We start from the raw sequence: 16,692 nt of genomic DNA, 5'->3' as shown, positions 1-16,692 counted from the left end.
GTAAAATGCAAATGAAAGTTGACGAAAAACAACTTGCAGCTAATTAGCGTCGACGCCACATCAAGCGCATAACGCGTGCGATGTTCTCCGATTGAGATACGGAGACTGCGGTTCCGACGTCCACGTTCAATGATAATTACCTGTGTACAAGTTAGCCAGTGCACCTCATGTCCATGTGAGCGAATATCACCCATCCTTTGGACTGGTGGCGTCATGTAGTCTACAAACTTTTTTAATATTAGGCAGCTGGACAACAAGTTCTCGAGTGCTATCTGAAGCCATCAAATTGGTTTGAGTCGAGACCCTCGCATGCAGAGAACAAGAACGAGTGAACTAAGTGACCCAGGTATCGATAGTGGCAACTATTTGAAGCCAACAATCATTTGAGCCAATATATCTGTTCTTTAATGCAAGTATAGAAATTGTAGGATCAAGAGAAATTAATGTAGACGAAATACAACATAAACCCATAGGCGGCGAACACACAACCTCGAATTACGTATGCGATGGTCAACCATCAAGCTACAGGGAAGGCTGTTACCACGTCTACATTCTTGGCGTTTCATGTATATGCGCAAGAACCCACCCTGGGGCGCTACGTATGACCATAGTGGTAAATGTAACAACTTTTTGAACACGCTGGCGTCACCTAGTCCTTGACTATTGAGGAGCAAGCAGGTAGCTGATACACGCTCGCATGCTACCTGAAGGTATCAAAGATGTCGGAGTCAGGACACTTGCTATACATTGAACAAAAACATGGTGGGTGGTTGAGGTTCCCAACTTTCGTTAATCGCAACCTTGCAAAGCGAACAGGTAATGAACACATGGAATGCATAGGGGAAGTATGCGTGGGTTCGCGTGGCGTCACGTAATGCGAGGGTTGCGGGTTTGGCTCCCACTGGTGGCAAGTTGCTTTTATCACTTTTGTTTTCTGGTACCTTACCGATTATGCATTTCATTTAAAACAAATACATTAAACCCTGCGTGACTCGAGTACAGATATCTCATGATATCTGTTAAGGCAAACTTCCTTCTTGGCTTAGTGTAAATTCGATTTATTTTTAACCTCTTACCTCGAAACGCCTCGAAAAAGTCATTGCACAATGGTTTCCATAATTTGTGCAAAGCTGCGATATAGCCAAAACGTTTCAGTGCCATTCCACTCTGTGGAGGTGGATGACCAGCGAAGCTGTGTATGTGATGATTCACCGTTGTTCACGTGAAACGTTCCAATTTTGCGGGATCTGGTCCACAAGGACGGTTCGCATTTCGTACCGCCTCGCGATCCTCGCGGGCTGCACGGTTACGCTTGGCGTCCGCGGACCATTCAATATCAGTTGTCGCTTTCTGCCGCTGCCGCGCCCATTCCCTTTTCTTTGTACACTGTCGTTCTTGGTAGGCACGCTGTTCTTTTTCAAACCACACAACACGCGGCCTACCCATTTCACAGTCAGAGCAGAACAGAGGAAAAGAGCCTACGTAGAGCATGATGTCAGAAGACAGAAGACACTCAGACTGGTAGGCACTTGTTTGAATACGTGGGATGGCGTACACGTGTATGATGTGAACGTAGACATGGCCGACGCGGGTCAAGGTGTAGCATCTGTTCTTATCAGCTTATATCTGATACGGGTTGCATTTGGACCCGAGATAATATTCTCATTTTAACAAGTTTGCGGAGTGCCAATGAATCGCGCTTCACCTCCGCCACACAATCTTCGGGATTGGCCCACGGTTTTTGGTCTACGGACATCGATCGGGTGGAAACTAGCCATGCACAGCTTCGCTGTAAACTGACAGGACTGCAAGTTAGCAGTGAATTCCGTTTCATTCTACACCACTCTTACCATCCACCGTTCACGGCTGGCTGATACCTCAATGATAATGTGGGCGAAGGGTCGGTCTACCCCGCACGAAGAGCGATAAGCAGGAATAAGTTATAAGTGATCTCCGAAACGCGTATGCCCATGCGTGCGTCGTCAGTTTGCTTACTCACCGTGCTCAGTGTTTCTGTGTTGTGGATCTGCGCGCTACACCATGCAACGCACTACACCCACTGCACCGAATCTTAGGTATGCTTTTGGCATTTTCTTAAGTAAGAACTTCATGGCCACGATTTCGTAGCGATGGCTTTTCCGATGCCATTTATTATCGCGCTTCTTCAGTAGCACATTACGACACACCACCTACGTTATCAATGGGATAAGCTAGCCACGAAAGGCGGATGAAAGAGTGGCGTTTAATCGAGCGGAACACAAGGTAACAAAATCACAGCCCTGGGACGGTATTCCCACTTGATTACTTTTTTGGGGGATACGAGCACTTTCACCATATTTCACATGGCTAGGCGTTGGACACGTCGGTGCCTACGTGTAGGAGTGTTTGCTTGACTTTGTGCGAGGATCGCTGTCGCCTGCAGATGCCTGACGTGGCGGGTGCCGAGTCACACAATACCTCGCAAGGGTGATCTGCTCAAAATACAGGTCCTAAATATTGAAGGTTTCCAAGAAATGTAGCGGCTACGGGCGCCTATTTCTGAGGGCTCTGCATGGCCTTTTATTGCGTAATCTCTAAGATAACCTTAATATGTACACTAGGGAGCTCTGTAGTTTCGCGAGAATTTCAAGTAAGCAGTGTATGTAATCAGAATAACGAACTTTACCGCTTGACACCTGCACAACATGCTATGACATGTTCAAATTACCGATACGATTGAATACGATCACCGTTTCTGGCTTGTAAAGACAACGAAGTCGAGAAACTCCTACCTGGTAATGTCAGAGTTGTTCTTCGCCAGAACATAAAACGACACAGGTTGTTCTCTCTCCACCGCCGCCCACGCTCGGCAACACAAATGATTCTTCGCTGATCGAGTACCGCTCCGCGCACCACTGCGCCGTGATCGCGACAGCTGTATTTTATATCCCCGCTGCGTCCACGCCAAACTCGGAGAAAGGCAAAGAAGCTGGCTACATATGCTGCACTTGAGGTTACGTTCTTCAGGCGAAGTCGCTATCATTGTCGGCTCACGCAAGATTTAATTTTTACTGCCTGCAAGGTCGAACTGCATACTAACCACACAAGAAAATTTGCGATGACGCAGACAAACTTACATTGGGTGAGCAAGCTGGTTTATACCTGAGAAAGGAAAACATTTATAAAATATTCTCTAATGAAACAAAACTTCAACTCACTCTGTTATTCAGCAAGAACATAAACCACGACAAAGCTAGAATTTAGCTCTGTGTCTTTAAACAAAATAACAAAGTCGCAGTTTCGTCCGAAAAGCAATTCATTGATTGCGATAGCAAAATAATGGACAGCTATACAAATAAGGATAGTAGTTTTATTGTTCGTAGAAATTTGCAAACATAGCATGCTAAGTAAATTAATAAGCATGTTGTCACGTGCACACAAGCAAACATGAGCGCAACTTACTCAACGACCGCGGAAACTCGCTGTCAAAACGCTGGAGTGAGTAAGTGCGGCTGCAGCAGTGACCGAATTGACCTTCGTGCCGCTGCTTGCATCAACGCGAACTCAGTCGCGAAAAAATAGCGTAGAGCGGACTCTGTCCCCGCCACAGATAGCTTTCAAGATACAGAGTCCCGAGCTGGCGGGCGCGGCGCAATCCCCCCCCCCCTCCCTCCCCTACTCCCGGAGCCTTGCGAGCGGGCGCGCGCGGCCGCTGTGGTCGCCCGAAGTGAAACGTCGCAGATGTCTTTCAAGATACAGCGGCACGGAGTATAACGTGCCTCCCCGCTCTTCCTAGCCTCCCTCCGGAGCGTTGCGCGCGACTGGAACACAGCGCGCTACCTCCCTACTCCCCTGCCTTGCGTGCGCGAGATTGAGCCGCGATCGCAGGCTCACCCTCGCACTCTTTCACGAATACGTACAGCAAACAGCGAGTGGCGACGGTATTATCGCCCTTGGACTTTATATAGACCCTCACCGCGACGGCGAGGCCGACGGCAGAAATCCGCCTGGAGTGTCCATATAATTGCTATCGCGATGAAACGTAAGTGAAATATATTTAAGAACTGCTAATAATTGTGCTAGGCGGTCTAGCACCGTGCACATATATAGGGTCGGTGTCCTACATGTCCAGCGCGCGGTCTCTCCACTCTGCAGAAGGGACAGAATGAGCGAAAATTTGAGCCGCGTCGAGATCGTTTGGGGTATAAAATAGCAGGGCCTTTCCTACCGGTACTAATGGCAATACATGGCGGACCATCTGTGGGTGTCAGCTATGGATGTGTAACGTGTCATCTCCAAGTCCTCCCAAACACTTTGCCCGCTGCGAAGGAGGCTATGCCACGAGCTCTTGAAGCTGCTAGCTTTTTTTTTGAAATACTTAAACCGGTTGTAGTGAATTGGCTTTTATGTTTTGACACTAAGTTCTGCCTGTGTTGCTGCAATACTTTTATTACCGCACACAACGCCTTGCCAATAAGAGTGGCCACGTACGACGAGCCAGAGACTGTTCGCCGAAAATTACGCTCTAATCTTAATGTAATCAGCCAAAATATCCCGGAACACGTCGATTGCAAACATTTATATAGTCTCTGTGCCATTCCTCAACTCCTTAAAAGGCGGGGCATTCGGGCAGGGAGAGCACATCTTCCGGCAATTTCTGAGGCTACAAAATTGGCTGCCAGAAGTTTGAGAACAACAATCATTACAAGTTACAGAGCGTGAACACCCGTGGCGACATCAGTGGAGGGAGATGTATACCCGTTTGGTCTTTCCATTAAGCACGCTGAGTACAGCACTCATCTTCAATCTAATTAATGTGGAGCTTTTTCGGGCTTTAGGGCTCCTTCTTCCTCTCCATTCACGTTAAATCTGGTGTCCCACAGGGTTCCGTGCTCAGGCCAATTTTGTTTTTAGTTTATAGAGAAAATACTAACCCTTAACTTACTTAATCTGATTTAGACAAACTGAGTAAATCGTGTAAGGATTGGTAAATGGAAATTAACGTCAATAAAACGAAAGGCATTATATTTATGGCAATACCAAGCCATGTGTTATGCAAATACGCATTAAACAATGCGCCTATATCCTACACATTCTCTATAAAGTATGTGGGCGTCCATTTGTCAACATATTTGTCATAGAACACTCATATAGACGCCATAGTTAGCAAAGCATCTAACACACTTGGCTTCGTTCGCCGCAACATCCGTTTAGCTAACCCCACCTCTAAACATCTCGCTTACACTACTTCGGTACGCTCCAAAATTGAATGCGTATCCCTAATTTCGAATCCGCATCAGGCCTACCTCACAGAGAAATTAGAATCTCTGCAAAATAAAGCTGCTTGATTCATTACCAAAAACTACCTGCGAAAATCACGCATAAGAGAAATAAAATGTTCAATTAATATATCTCTTCTGGAAAAACGTAGACTGGTCATGCGTATGTCATTTTTTCACAAACTTTACCACAACCAATCATCACGCGATAAGCTTCACATCAGACCAACTGTCCTCACGACTTGATCATCAGCTTAAAGTAAAACCAATCTTAGCCAGAATTAATGTGTTTTTTCACTTACCGCTACTTCTTTCCATCCCTCAGTGGATTCAACTTCCGGATGACATCGCAGCTAGTACTTATCATAACGGATTTGTGAACAGTATGAAATGCTTTTTCAACCTATAAACGGTGTCGGTCATTATTACTTGCAAAGGTTTATCATCTTCCTGACGCGTTGAAGATCTATTGCAATACGTCATTCTCGCTGTACTGTTGAAGTTGGAGGTGTTTCGAATGCGAAGCATTCCTTGGCGAACATTTGCTACTTTGACAGTATCTATCTATCTATCTATCTCTCTATCTATCTATCTATCTATCTATCTATCTATCTATCTATCTATCTATCCATCTAGCTGCCTACGTCTTTGTGCTCTCATGGTCGTTTCGTTAACTTGATATGTACCAAAATTGGCATACCATGAGAAGAGTATTAGATGGACATAAATGATATGTCATGACATGCGTGTCATGTAGGTCATGAAACAGCCGCCTACGTTTTGGTGCTCTCATGGTCATTTCGTTAACATGGTAGGTACCAAAATTGGCATGGTATGACAGGAGTGTATGACGGACATAAGTTATAGGTCATGACATAAATGACATTACATGCGTGTCATGTGGGTCATGACAATGACCCAGAGAAAAGATTAATACTCAAAAACCCCTGAAACAAGTTCGGACGTGGGTACCAAGTAAACACTAAATTATGCTGGTAGAAGTTATAGTCATAAGCACGACTCAGCAAAAATGACAATTACTCAGTGAGAAAAGATTAACACTAAAAAACCGCTAGAATGGGGTCGGACGGGCGTACTAAGTAAAGGAAACACTAAATGATGATGGTAGAAGTGATAGTCATGAGCATGACTCGGCAAAAATGATAATGACTCAGCGAAAAAAGATTGGCACTCAAAAACCACTGAAATGGGTTCGGACGTGGGCACTAAGTGAAGAAAACACCAAAGCATGATAGTAGAAATCATGACCAAGACTGAGCAAAAATGACAATGACTCAACAAAAAAAAGATTAACACTCCACTGAAATGGGTTTGGACGTGGGTATTAAGTGAAGGAAACACTAAAATATGGTATTAGAAGTCATAGTCATGACCATGACACAACAAAAATGAGAATGACTCAGCGAAAAAATATTAACACTCAAAAACCAATGAAATGGGTTCGGATGTGGTATTAATTGAAGGGAAAGGCTAAAGGTTAATGGTTGAAGTCATATTCATGAGCATCACTATGGCTTTCACCTTAAGGTCTCTTAGGTGTAGCTAAAGGGACTCGTGAGGACTCTTGACATGAATGTTACGACATGCGTGTCATGTAGGTCATGAAAGAGCCACCTACGTCTTGGTGCTCTCATGGTCGTTTCGTTAACTTAGTAGCCTTCCGGCGCACTGCTTCGCGTAACATCGATTCCCACAGAGTGTGGGATCAGCCGGCTTTTTTATGACAATTTTTTGGAGGGGAGTTGTGGCAATGCATGTATTTCTGGTTACGACGCATTTATAAATTATATCTGAAGTGTTTGGAATTGCTGTTGTGAATATTATTTCCACATTTATTCATCATATGTCACGCTAGTTGTGTTGCAAGTCAATCCTTCCTGCATTGTTCATTTGATGTTTATGCTTAGTTGTGTATGTTAAGAAGAGAGGCTACCATGTTTATTCATGGTTGTGTCCCCCCCCCCCCCTATGTATTGCCCTTCGAGCGTTTAGGATACTTGAATAAAAAAAGCGCGCCGTGAAAATAGTAATATAGTAATGCTTTAACAATGTTACATGATGTGTAGATGTAAGATATTACTGGGTGTCCCACCTATACATAATACCACCCTGTCATATATATATATATATATATATATATATATATATATATATATATATATATATATATATATATATTACAGGGTGTCCCGGCTATTATGCACGCAAATACAAAATATGCAAATGCCACGTGGTAGGACAGATTTCACCTAATGCCATAATTAGTCTCAAATAATTATTCCACTTCTGAAACGTTATAATTCCATGAAAAGTGTCACTGATAAAATTGTAGAGCAAAATGAAAATTCCCAGCATAGCTTTCTGTGCTAATACGTACTACACAAAAGTGTTTTTCCGAGCTGGAAAGAAGCCCGCGGATCCATGCATAATGTCTCGACTGGCCATTCGCGCGGCAATTTTGCGTGTATTTTTCACGCTGAGAAAAACACTTTTATGTACCACGTATTGAGCAGCAGAAAGCTAAAACTTCGAGGCATAGGGTGAAATCAAATCGCATTTCACTATGGCTGAACTTGTTGGTGTGCTCTCCACCATAAAATAGACTGACAGAGACCCCCCCTTCGCCAGACAAGATCAACTATACCAGGCTGATTAACCTTTCGGAGCATAAGAAAAAAACATCTGGCCTAGTTAACCAATCAGGGCCCACCAGTCCAGTTCCCGAATTCGTACAAATTCAGCTGTAGTGTCATTTCTTGCACCAAAAAAGTTCGGCAACCTTCGCCCATTTGACTTCTTATCACGAGCAGCCAATCTCATGGAAAACACGGTGTTTAATCGCAATACACGGCATAAAAAGAGCAAGGACTTCTTCGGGGCTCGAAGTACAAGTTATCGTGCTCACTAAATGCCCCATTTCAGTCTTGCACAAATTATCGAAGGCTTCATCCACCAACTTTCCGAGTGCGGGGGGCCTACTACTGGTTACAATTCATATTAGAAAAAATTGCGGCCGAGCACATCCCACCATGACTGTGGACAGTAATGCGTTAGCATTGAATTATTTTAGTGCCACAACATGTTGCCACCGTCGAAATTATTTATGTGTAAGGGGTGTACTGCAGCGGGAATCCTCTTTTGCACTATTCTAAGAGCAGTCGGAGCCACCTAGCACTACCACCCTGAATACTGGGCGTAACCTCCGAAATATATGGCGTGCTGGTTCGTGCTGAGAAAGGCGTTATGCAACAGGGCTTTTCCACCGCGCTTATTTGTGGACATGCTGCGCCATGTAGTCATCAACATCGTTATCATCAGCCTATATTTATGCCCACTGCAGGACGAAGGCCTCTTCCTGTGATCCACGATTACCCAGCTCTTGCGCTAGGTGCTTCCAATTTGCACCTGAAAATTTGCTAACTTCATCAGCCGACCTAGTTTTTAGCCGTCCTCGACTGCGTTTTCCTTCTCTTGGTATCCATTCTGTAACTCTAATGGTCCACCGGTTATCTATCCTATGCATGACATGGCCTACCCAGCTTCATGTTTGCCTCCTAACTTCAACTAGAATATCGGCTATCCCAGTTTGCTCTCTGATCCACACCGCTCTCTTCCTGTCTCTTAAGGCTCATTCACACCGGTGAGTGGCAGTGGTCGCGCGACCAAGTTGGTCGCAAAGAGACCAGTCGCAAATGGTCGCAAATGGTCGCTTTTCTCGAAAAGCGACCATTTTGGGCCAGTCCCTTGCTGCTCGATTTTTCAGTCGCGCGACCGTGGTCGCAAGCTGCTCAACCAATAAGCGCCACGCCGAAAGTGATGATATGTGTTTTTATCCGGCGTCCTCCACGCCAAATGCAATGTCCACGCCACCATATACAGACTACAGGCCGGAAATTGGTGATGCTGGGATGTAATAGTTGCAGCCACGTGTCGAATGTACGCGGTCGCATTCGTTGGAAGCTAAACAGCAGGAAAAGAAAGCACTACACAAACCCTTTTTTCCAGCGGCCGTTCGTTGGATGAGCACGCCACCCAAAGGTGAACAGCGGGTGAACAGCTTCGCTTTAGTATTGTGCACCGAATCTCACGCAATGCCAACTAGAAATTACAAGTTACTCTCGATAACATTCGTTGTCATCCGTACAAAGTTCGTGCAGGAGGCGGGTTGCGTGGCCGGCCACTTTACGCGAGCGGAGGCACGGGCGCACCCACCAGCGTCGTGTTTTCTTCGGAGGCTTCCGCGCTGCCCCAGCTGACACCACGGCAGAGCACATCAGCACAGGGACAACGTCTTCCCGTTCGCTCAAATCAAAATCCAGCCATCGCTCGAATCAAAATCCATGGCTGTTGCCGGAACGAGTGCCAGCGAAGTGCGCGCGAACTGCGTAGATTCCAAGAGTTCTCGCTGAGAACGATAATCTCTGGGATTGCGACTTGCCGGTCGCGCTCAGCCGGGCTTGCCGGTGGGAACATCCGTCGCTTTTTGGTCGCGAGTCGCAAATGGTCGCGCGACCTCCTCAAGTCGCTGGTGTGAATGAGCCTTTAATCTCCCTTCCTGTCTCTTAGTACTGTGTAGTGGCCCTACCGAAAAGTCCACGCTTGGCCTCCAAGACGAGAAGCGTGGCGCGCCGGTGACTGAGAACTCTGAGAATTGTTCCCTCGCAAGCCGTACCCTCACTGGCACATAATCCGTGACCCAAGCTGGCGATAGGTCCATTGAAGAGCGGGACATACCAACTTCATTCATGGCGCAGCTCGCTAGAGCGTTGTTGTGAAATGCGTTCAAAATTCAATGCAGTGTCTCAAACCATGTGTATCAAACTAAGTGAAAATTCATATTGGCACACTTGTGAATATGTCATTCTATTCTGCTAATTGCTTGCTTTGATGTAAATCTGTCAAGTGTTTGACACACATTGCTGTATAAATAACACGTGCATTGTGCGTGATTTGAGAATGAAATGTTTCATGTGCTTCATTATTCATTTTACTGTTGATGGCGATGTACCCAATCCTCTCTGTACTCAGTATATTGTTTATTTCGTGTTCTGCTTCGCTGTACCTGTCCGATGTGCAGCACGAAGCGTAGGCCCTGTCAGGAGACAGATTTTCTCCTTTTGACTCTCTTTGGGTATCTTTTAAAAAATGTCCAAATAATGAAGAAGTAAATGAAAAGTCAAGCGGCACATACGCAGTACACTGGTGAAGCAGCCTTTCAATGCGTCGAATTGCCCTCCTTGAGGGACACTTGTAATACGGGTTCGATTTCGCTCAGCATCGGAAACATCGAATGGATCTTTAATAATTGTAGAACAGCACATTCCCAGTTTTACATACTTAGTTACGCCCGTTGGCGTCAGAGACGTTTATTGAAGAGCGGCACACACCTACAGGCACATAACTACTGAACCCAGTTGGTGTCACATAGACTTATTGGAGACCACCTCAGACCCAGTGGCACAAAACCAGGGCGTAGAATCGATGTTAAATAGTTTCTTCGATTACCGGTACCTACTCATTCCGGCCTGTACCGTGATCCATGTCAGCATGAAAGGCTCGCTATAGAGCGGCACGCATGTACACGTCGTCACATACACAGTGACCCAAGTTGGTTGGATGGTTGCTTTCGGTGCTTGTTCCCTCAACACAGCAGCCTGACGCGCTACCCATTAGACCTCTAACAACCCAGTGACCCGGTAGGCGGGAACGCAGTTGAATGCAAACGTACTATTACAGGCCCCGGAAGGTCGTAAGGAAACCTATTAATGCTAGTTATTTCCCTTCTCAGTCTTTTGCGCTGACATAGCGCCATCTGTGGCTTGAATGAAAGCAGCCAGTTAAAATTTTTCTGAAACAAGTTACCGCTCAAAAAGGCTTGACAAAGGCATAGTGGTAGCAAATGCAAAGAGCAATGACCTTGCCCTAAAGATTTTCTCACAGGTGGTGTTGGTTACTTGCATAAAGCAGACATAGTGTGTAAAATCAGCAACCATGAAATGATATAACATACCATAACATAGTTGAAAAATACAGTACGCTCATTTTGCACTTTTCTATTCTACAAGTGCATGGAGTACTTTTCACTCAGTAAATGTAACTGCAGGCTCTTCTTTGCGCCTTTTCTAACTGAAACTTGTGTATTTTGAATTCATCAATTGAATGCATGGTATCTTCAAACTTTAGATTTATGCTTTTTCGCACTTTCATTGTTAATACAATTTATTCACATACACATATAAAGAACTTGCTTCCCGTTACTGCTCCATGTTTCCTTTCCATGTTTGTTAGTCTCACGTATTAGGTAAAACGAGCAGCAATCATAAGAATAATTACAATATAAGGAGTGTTTCATGAGGACTGTAATGCCTTAAAAAGGTGCATTGGTTATAAAAAGCCACTATTTTAATTACGCAAAACATTAGTGTCATCTTCAATTTTGATTGTCCTTTTTCTGGGTTATCTCCTGCAATAAGCAATCATCATAAGGAGCCAAGAAGGGCTCTAATGAGTCTACATTCATTATTATAGAACAAACAGCTCATATTTTAACGCGTGGTTCATTTTTGGCCTACACTATCACTGTAATTTCTTTCCTCACTAAAACTGCTAGTATACTTAACTTCAGAAAGACACGGGCTCTCTGCGCTTGCAATGGTCATAAGCTGAAATGGAGTGTTCATACAACTGTCATATTTGCATATATGAATACACTTTGTGCTATTTGAATTGTCTGCTGACTTGGCGTATACTGCGTTTCCTACATAGCAAGCACCGCAAGAAGTGCTATAGGGAGTCTTCTCTCACGGTTTGAATGTAAGGCCTAAAGTACAACACATTAAAAAATATATAAAAAGCGCCCCATGCAATTCGTTCTAAAATTAGATATGAAAGCATCACGTCGTGAAATAAGATTTATTCAGTACGTGAAATGTGTCATAATTCCTCACCGAATTACCACCAATCGAGTGGAATAATACGTTGCTGCGAGTAGCGGTCACACAGGATGCACCCGCGGTGAAACATTGTAGACCATCAAGTGGAAGTTCAAAGTTTTACAAATAATTCATAATCTGGCATGAACTTGCGTCTACAAATTGCAGTTGTAATATATGAAGTATATTATTCTTACAAAATATCACAGATCCAGAGCTCCTGCACTTCAAAACGTGTGGAGGGAGACATCAATAACTGCACTTCTTACGCAGCTTCCGCAACGTTAGCTGCTGTGTAGAAAACCGAGCATAGTTTTGTCGAAGATGTCATTAGTATTATCTTAGCATAGCCTCTACTGGTGCTGTAACAGGATTTGCTCGGTGAGGACCACTGGCCTATAAGTACCACTTCAGTGTACCATAACAATTTTTGCCGGCTGTCTGAGGCGAAGTATACAGTACGTCGTTAGCATGAGCGTGATCAATCCGATTATATGCTCATGGTTGTCTCTGTGGTGTTCAAGACTTGATAACGTCCTTTCATGCCTCTCCAAAAACTGGTGAAGTGATAGCAGGATGAGCCGCTGTATTGCCATCCTTCTGACATTGGCCAGATTATTCATAGACATGCTCAGCAGTTCGACGGACATCATGCACTAGAGCAGAGAGCATGATGAATCTCCCATTACTTCTGCTGAAAAATAGTGCACTAGGAATTTTTTTCGTGACAAGTATAACAGCGCATGTAGAGAATGTTACATGTTTCGCCACTGCTTTGACAATGAATTCTTCAATGTAGAGCACAACCTCACTACTATAATATATGAGGCCATAGCTGAGGTTTCCATAGTCAAAATCAGCTTCCTCAAGCATAACAGCTGCCTCTGGTGAATGGGGCTCTCCACTTTCGGCATCCTAGCTCGAATGCATCCTCTGAAGCGGCACTGTCATGCGGCCCTCGAGGTCTGGAGCAACATTTGCCGTTTTCATTGGCAAATGAAAACGGCAAACATGAGCATGAACGAGGAGGCTGCGATAAGCGTACACAAACTGCATGGCAGATGAATTGTTGTTCCGGCCTCCTCGATGGCGCAAACAACTCGAAAACAAATCCAGGTGATCTTCACGGAGGCGGTATGTGCATATGTAACAAAGAGAATATCGCAGTTTTGTTGCACACCGAAAATAATTTCATTTTCACGTGTACTGAAATGTCTCAGAGCACACAAGCGACATGTACTTTTTATCCGGGAACTTCCAACATATGTTTCAGCACACATCAGAAGCTGTATTTGGTAACTATTTCTTTTCATGTAATAATTTTATGCCGTTCTGCCAAGCAGCCGATGCCAGTCATGAATGGCTAACGGCATGAATGTCTAACCTGTCATCTACGCAATCTTTAATTTCTAATTAGGGGCTGTCATATAAAATGTAATAAGTAAACAGAGTTAAACAAATATATTAGGGTTAGGTGTACACTAAATTTTTATTCTATTTAAAAGGTACCTTTCAATTGGCCATATAGTTGATAATTCGGATTTGTGGATTAACCTACACAAGAGAGAAAAGTCCGAGCCGCCGATTTGTCACGGCACGTAAAACGTTGAAGAAAGAAAAATACGAGCTATTTAAATCGACAGTGGTCTTTGTTGTTACCTGAACGACACTATGCACAAATTGACATTAAAGCAGGTCAAGCGCAAACGCCATTAAAGGTCCGCCAGCGAAGTAAGGAAGCTTGTTAACATTTTCTAGCAGCAGAGAGTTTCTTTGCTAATTAACAGTTTTGCCAGCTTCAGAGTGCATGCGCTTGCATAGCGTTGATAGGGCCAGGACGTACATCAGAGTCTTTTCTCTTCTGACAACGAAAAAATACTGTACAGGTCGGCGCGCTAGGGCAAACAAACAAAAGGAGAATGAAACCTTTCCTTTCGAAAGATTTTCGCCACAAATGCAGCTAGCGCGTGTGGGTGCAGTCAGATTTAATTTCCTTCTTTGCTGTTGTGCAAGACAAGTCAGGAGGTCAATGCCGGCGCTTGCCTGAATTTCATCATGTGAGCTCGGCCGAATATTTGCGATAAAGATTTCCTCGTCTTTAAAGAAATCATAAATTATTTGAAAGTTTATTCGATCAATTGTCAAGCTCTAACAAATGGTGACTGGTGTACCGTATCAATCCTATCATTGCAGCTGTGGCATTACCAAGTGCAAGGACCTGAGGAGCTAAATGTTGTCAAATATGCTTTGTATTTGCTGCATTTATAATATACAGATGTTACATTCTTTTCCTAACATATGTCTGAATGTGCACTGACCATTTACTTCAGGGGAATGTGGAAGTTGTATCCTAACCTACATAGTGCTGACTTGAAAAGCCTGTCTGCATGTTCAGCTACACACTTTAAGGTGAATGCCCTTTACTGATTATTTACATTCGTCTCCCAGACGTGAAGGCTAGATCTCCCAATCGTAGTCACAAGGACATCAGATTGGTGGAAAGATCTGGCTAGAGTTTTATTTTGGTGATGAAAAATTGTTGCTACAAGTGGAGCTTTGAAAATGAGCATAAAAATATTAACAGAAAATCAAGTAGTGTGGTAGATTACCGCGTCATTGAAGGGTGATCCCACCTTGCAATTCTCCACGGAGCCTTGCTCGGACGAAGGGAAGCCGGCGACCTGAGCGCGTTTTTAAAACGAAAGTGTTTTAAGCCTGGCTCCAATTCCCGTATGGCTGTGACGTTAGGCGCCCACGAGAATAAAATGGTTGCTTGACAGGCATGAAGCCGCCATCTAGGAGCGGTTAAGCGAACTACATCATCGTGAGACTAACGAGCGCCGAGAGTGAGCGCTTTGGTAGGCACAGCGCAGCGGAGGCTCCAACGCGGTATAACCGTGTGTTGGCACTTTCCGCACACGGTTTGTCTTTCACGTCGGATTAATTAGTGGCGCCTCGTCGCCTATGGAGTACAGCTTCAACATGCAATAGCCTCAGGGGTGGTTGGAGGAGAGAAGAGGGGAGAAGCGATCGGAACAGCTTTAAGTGTGGGAGCATGCCTCCACTGGTTTAGAACCGACTGCCCCCTCATTCCCCGCAACGACAATCGGCTCTGCAGTTTCCCGCTCGTAACAGCACACCACTCCGAAACGCTCCTGGACCAACCTGCAGCTCCATCCCCGCACGATCGTCGTTCCCCTCTGCTTGTCCGCTATTCATCATCGCGCCCACTAGCCGCTTTCCCAGAAAAATAGAGTAACGCAGCACCTGGAGGTGAAGCTGCATTGGACCCACGACCTGCAAATCCGCTTTTTCACCTTGCCGACGCACGAGAATTTGCTTGCCGTAGAAGTGGATGGCCTACCCTTACTGCCCTTATCGACACCGGTGCACATATTTGTATTCTGAGATTTCATCTCCGTGAACGGTTAAACAAAGTGCTAAAGCCTCATGAGTCCCGAGTTGTGCATGTCGCTGACGGCGGAACTCCGGTCGTATTTGGAATGTGCACCGCACCTTCAAGCGTCGCTGGCCGCCACACTTCCGTACTGTTTCATGTTCTTCTCAATTGCCCTCATGACGTCATCCTTGGACTTGATTTCTTGTATGACCACTCCGCTGTAACTGACTGCTCGGCCGGTGTCGTTGAACTGGACTTGCCCGCTTCGGAAGACGTTCCCGACACAGTTCCGAGTCAGCTCTCTTGTGCTGAGTTTGTTCGTTTACCTGTATTGTCGATGTACCCTGCCTCACTGTACCGGATGGTGGCTATGTGGTTACTCCGCGTACCAGTGTGCTTTTGTTGCGCAACATTTGCTTTCCCCACACTGTTGTGATGTTGCGACGAACCAGACTTGCCTGCCCCAATTCAACTTTGGACTCTGTCCTCAAGTTCTTCCCAAAGCCATAGCTTTGGCCGCTGTGTTGCCATCAGATGAGTGCCAGATTTCATCACTGTCACCTGATCCTCCTCCAGCAATTCTTTCTGCCCACGTGCCCACGTTTCCGTCGATACCGAGCAATATTATAAAGATGATTTCCCTGTGCCTTCTGCCCTCGCAAGTGGACAACCTCCGTCATTTGCTCGTCACATACTCTGACATCTGCGACTTTGACGGCTGTCCCGTAGGTCAAACCTCTCTTGTCAAATATCGCATATATACTGGTGATGCGCCTCCAATTCACCGGCGACCTTACGGCATGTCTCCATCCGCAATATTTACGAGTTCTCTGTGGGCGCATGTTTGTACAACCACAGACGGCCTTCTTGAAGAGGATCAGCTGCCACTGTGGGAAGCAAATCCTGTCGCCGGGTTATCATTATCATCAGCCTATATTTATGTTCACTGCAGGACGAAGGCATCTCCCTGTGATCTCCAATTACCCCTGTCTTACGCTAGCCGCTTCCAACTTCCTTCTCAAAATTTCCTAACTTCATCAACACTCTACCTGTCTCTTAACGTTAGGCCTAACATTTTCCG

Source organism: Dermacentor silvarum, chromosome 7 (assembly GCF_013339745.2).
Source record: "Dermacentor silvarum isolate Dsil-2018 chromosome 7, BIME_Dsil_1.4, whole genome shotgun sequence".
In the NCBI taxonomy this organism is placed as follows: Eukaryota; Metazoa; Arthropoda; class Arachnida; order Ixodida; family Ixodidae; genus Dermacentor; species Dermacentor silvarum.
This window is presented reverse-complemented; position numbering follows the sequence as displayed.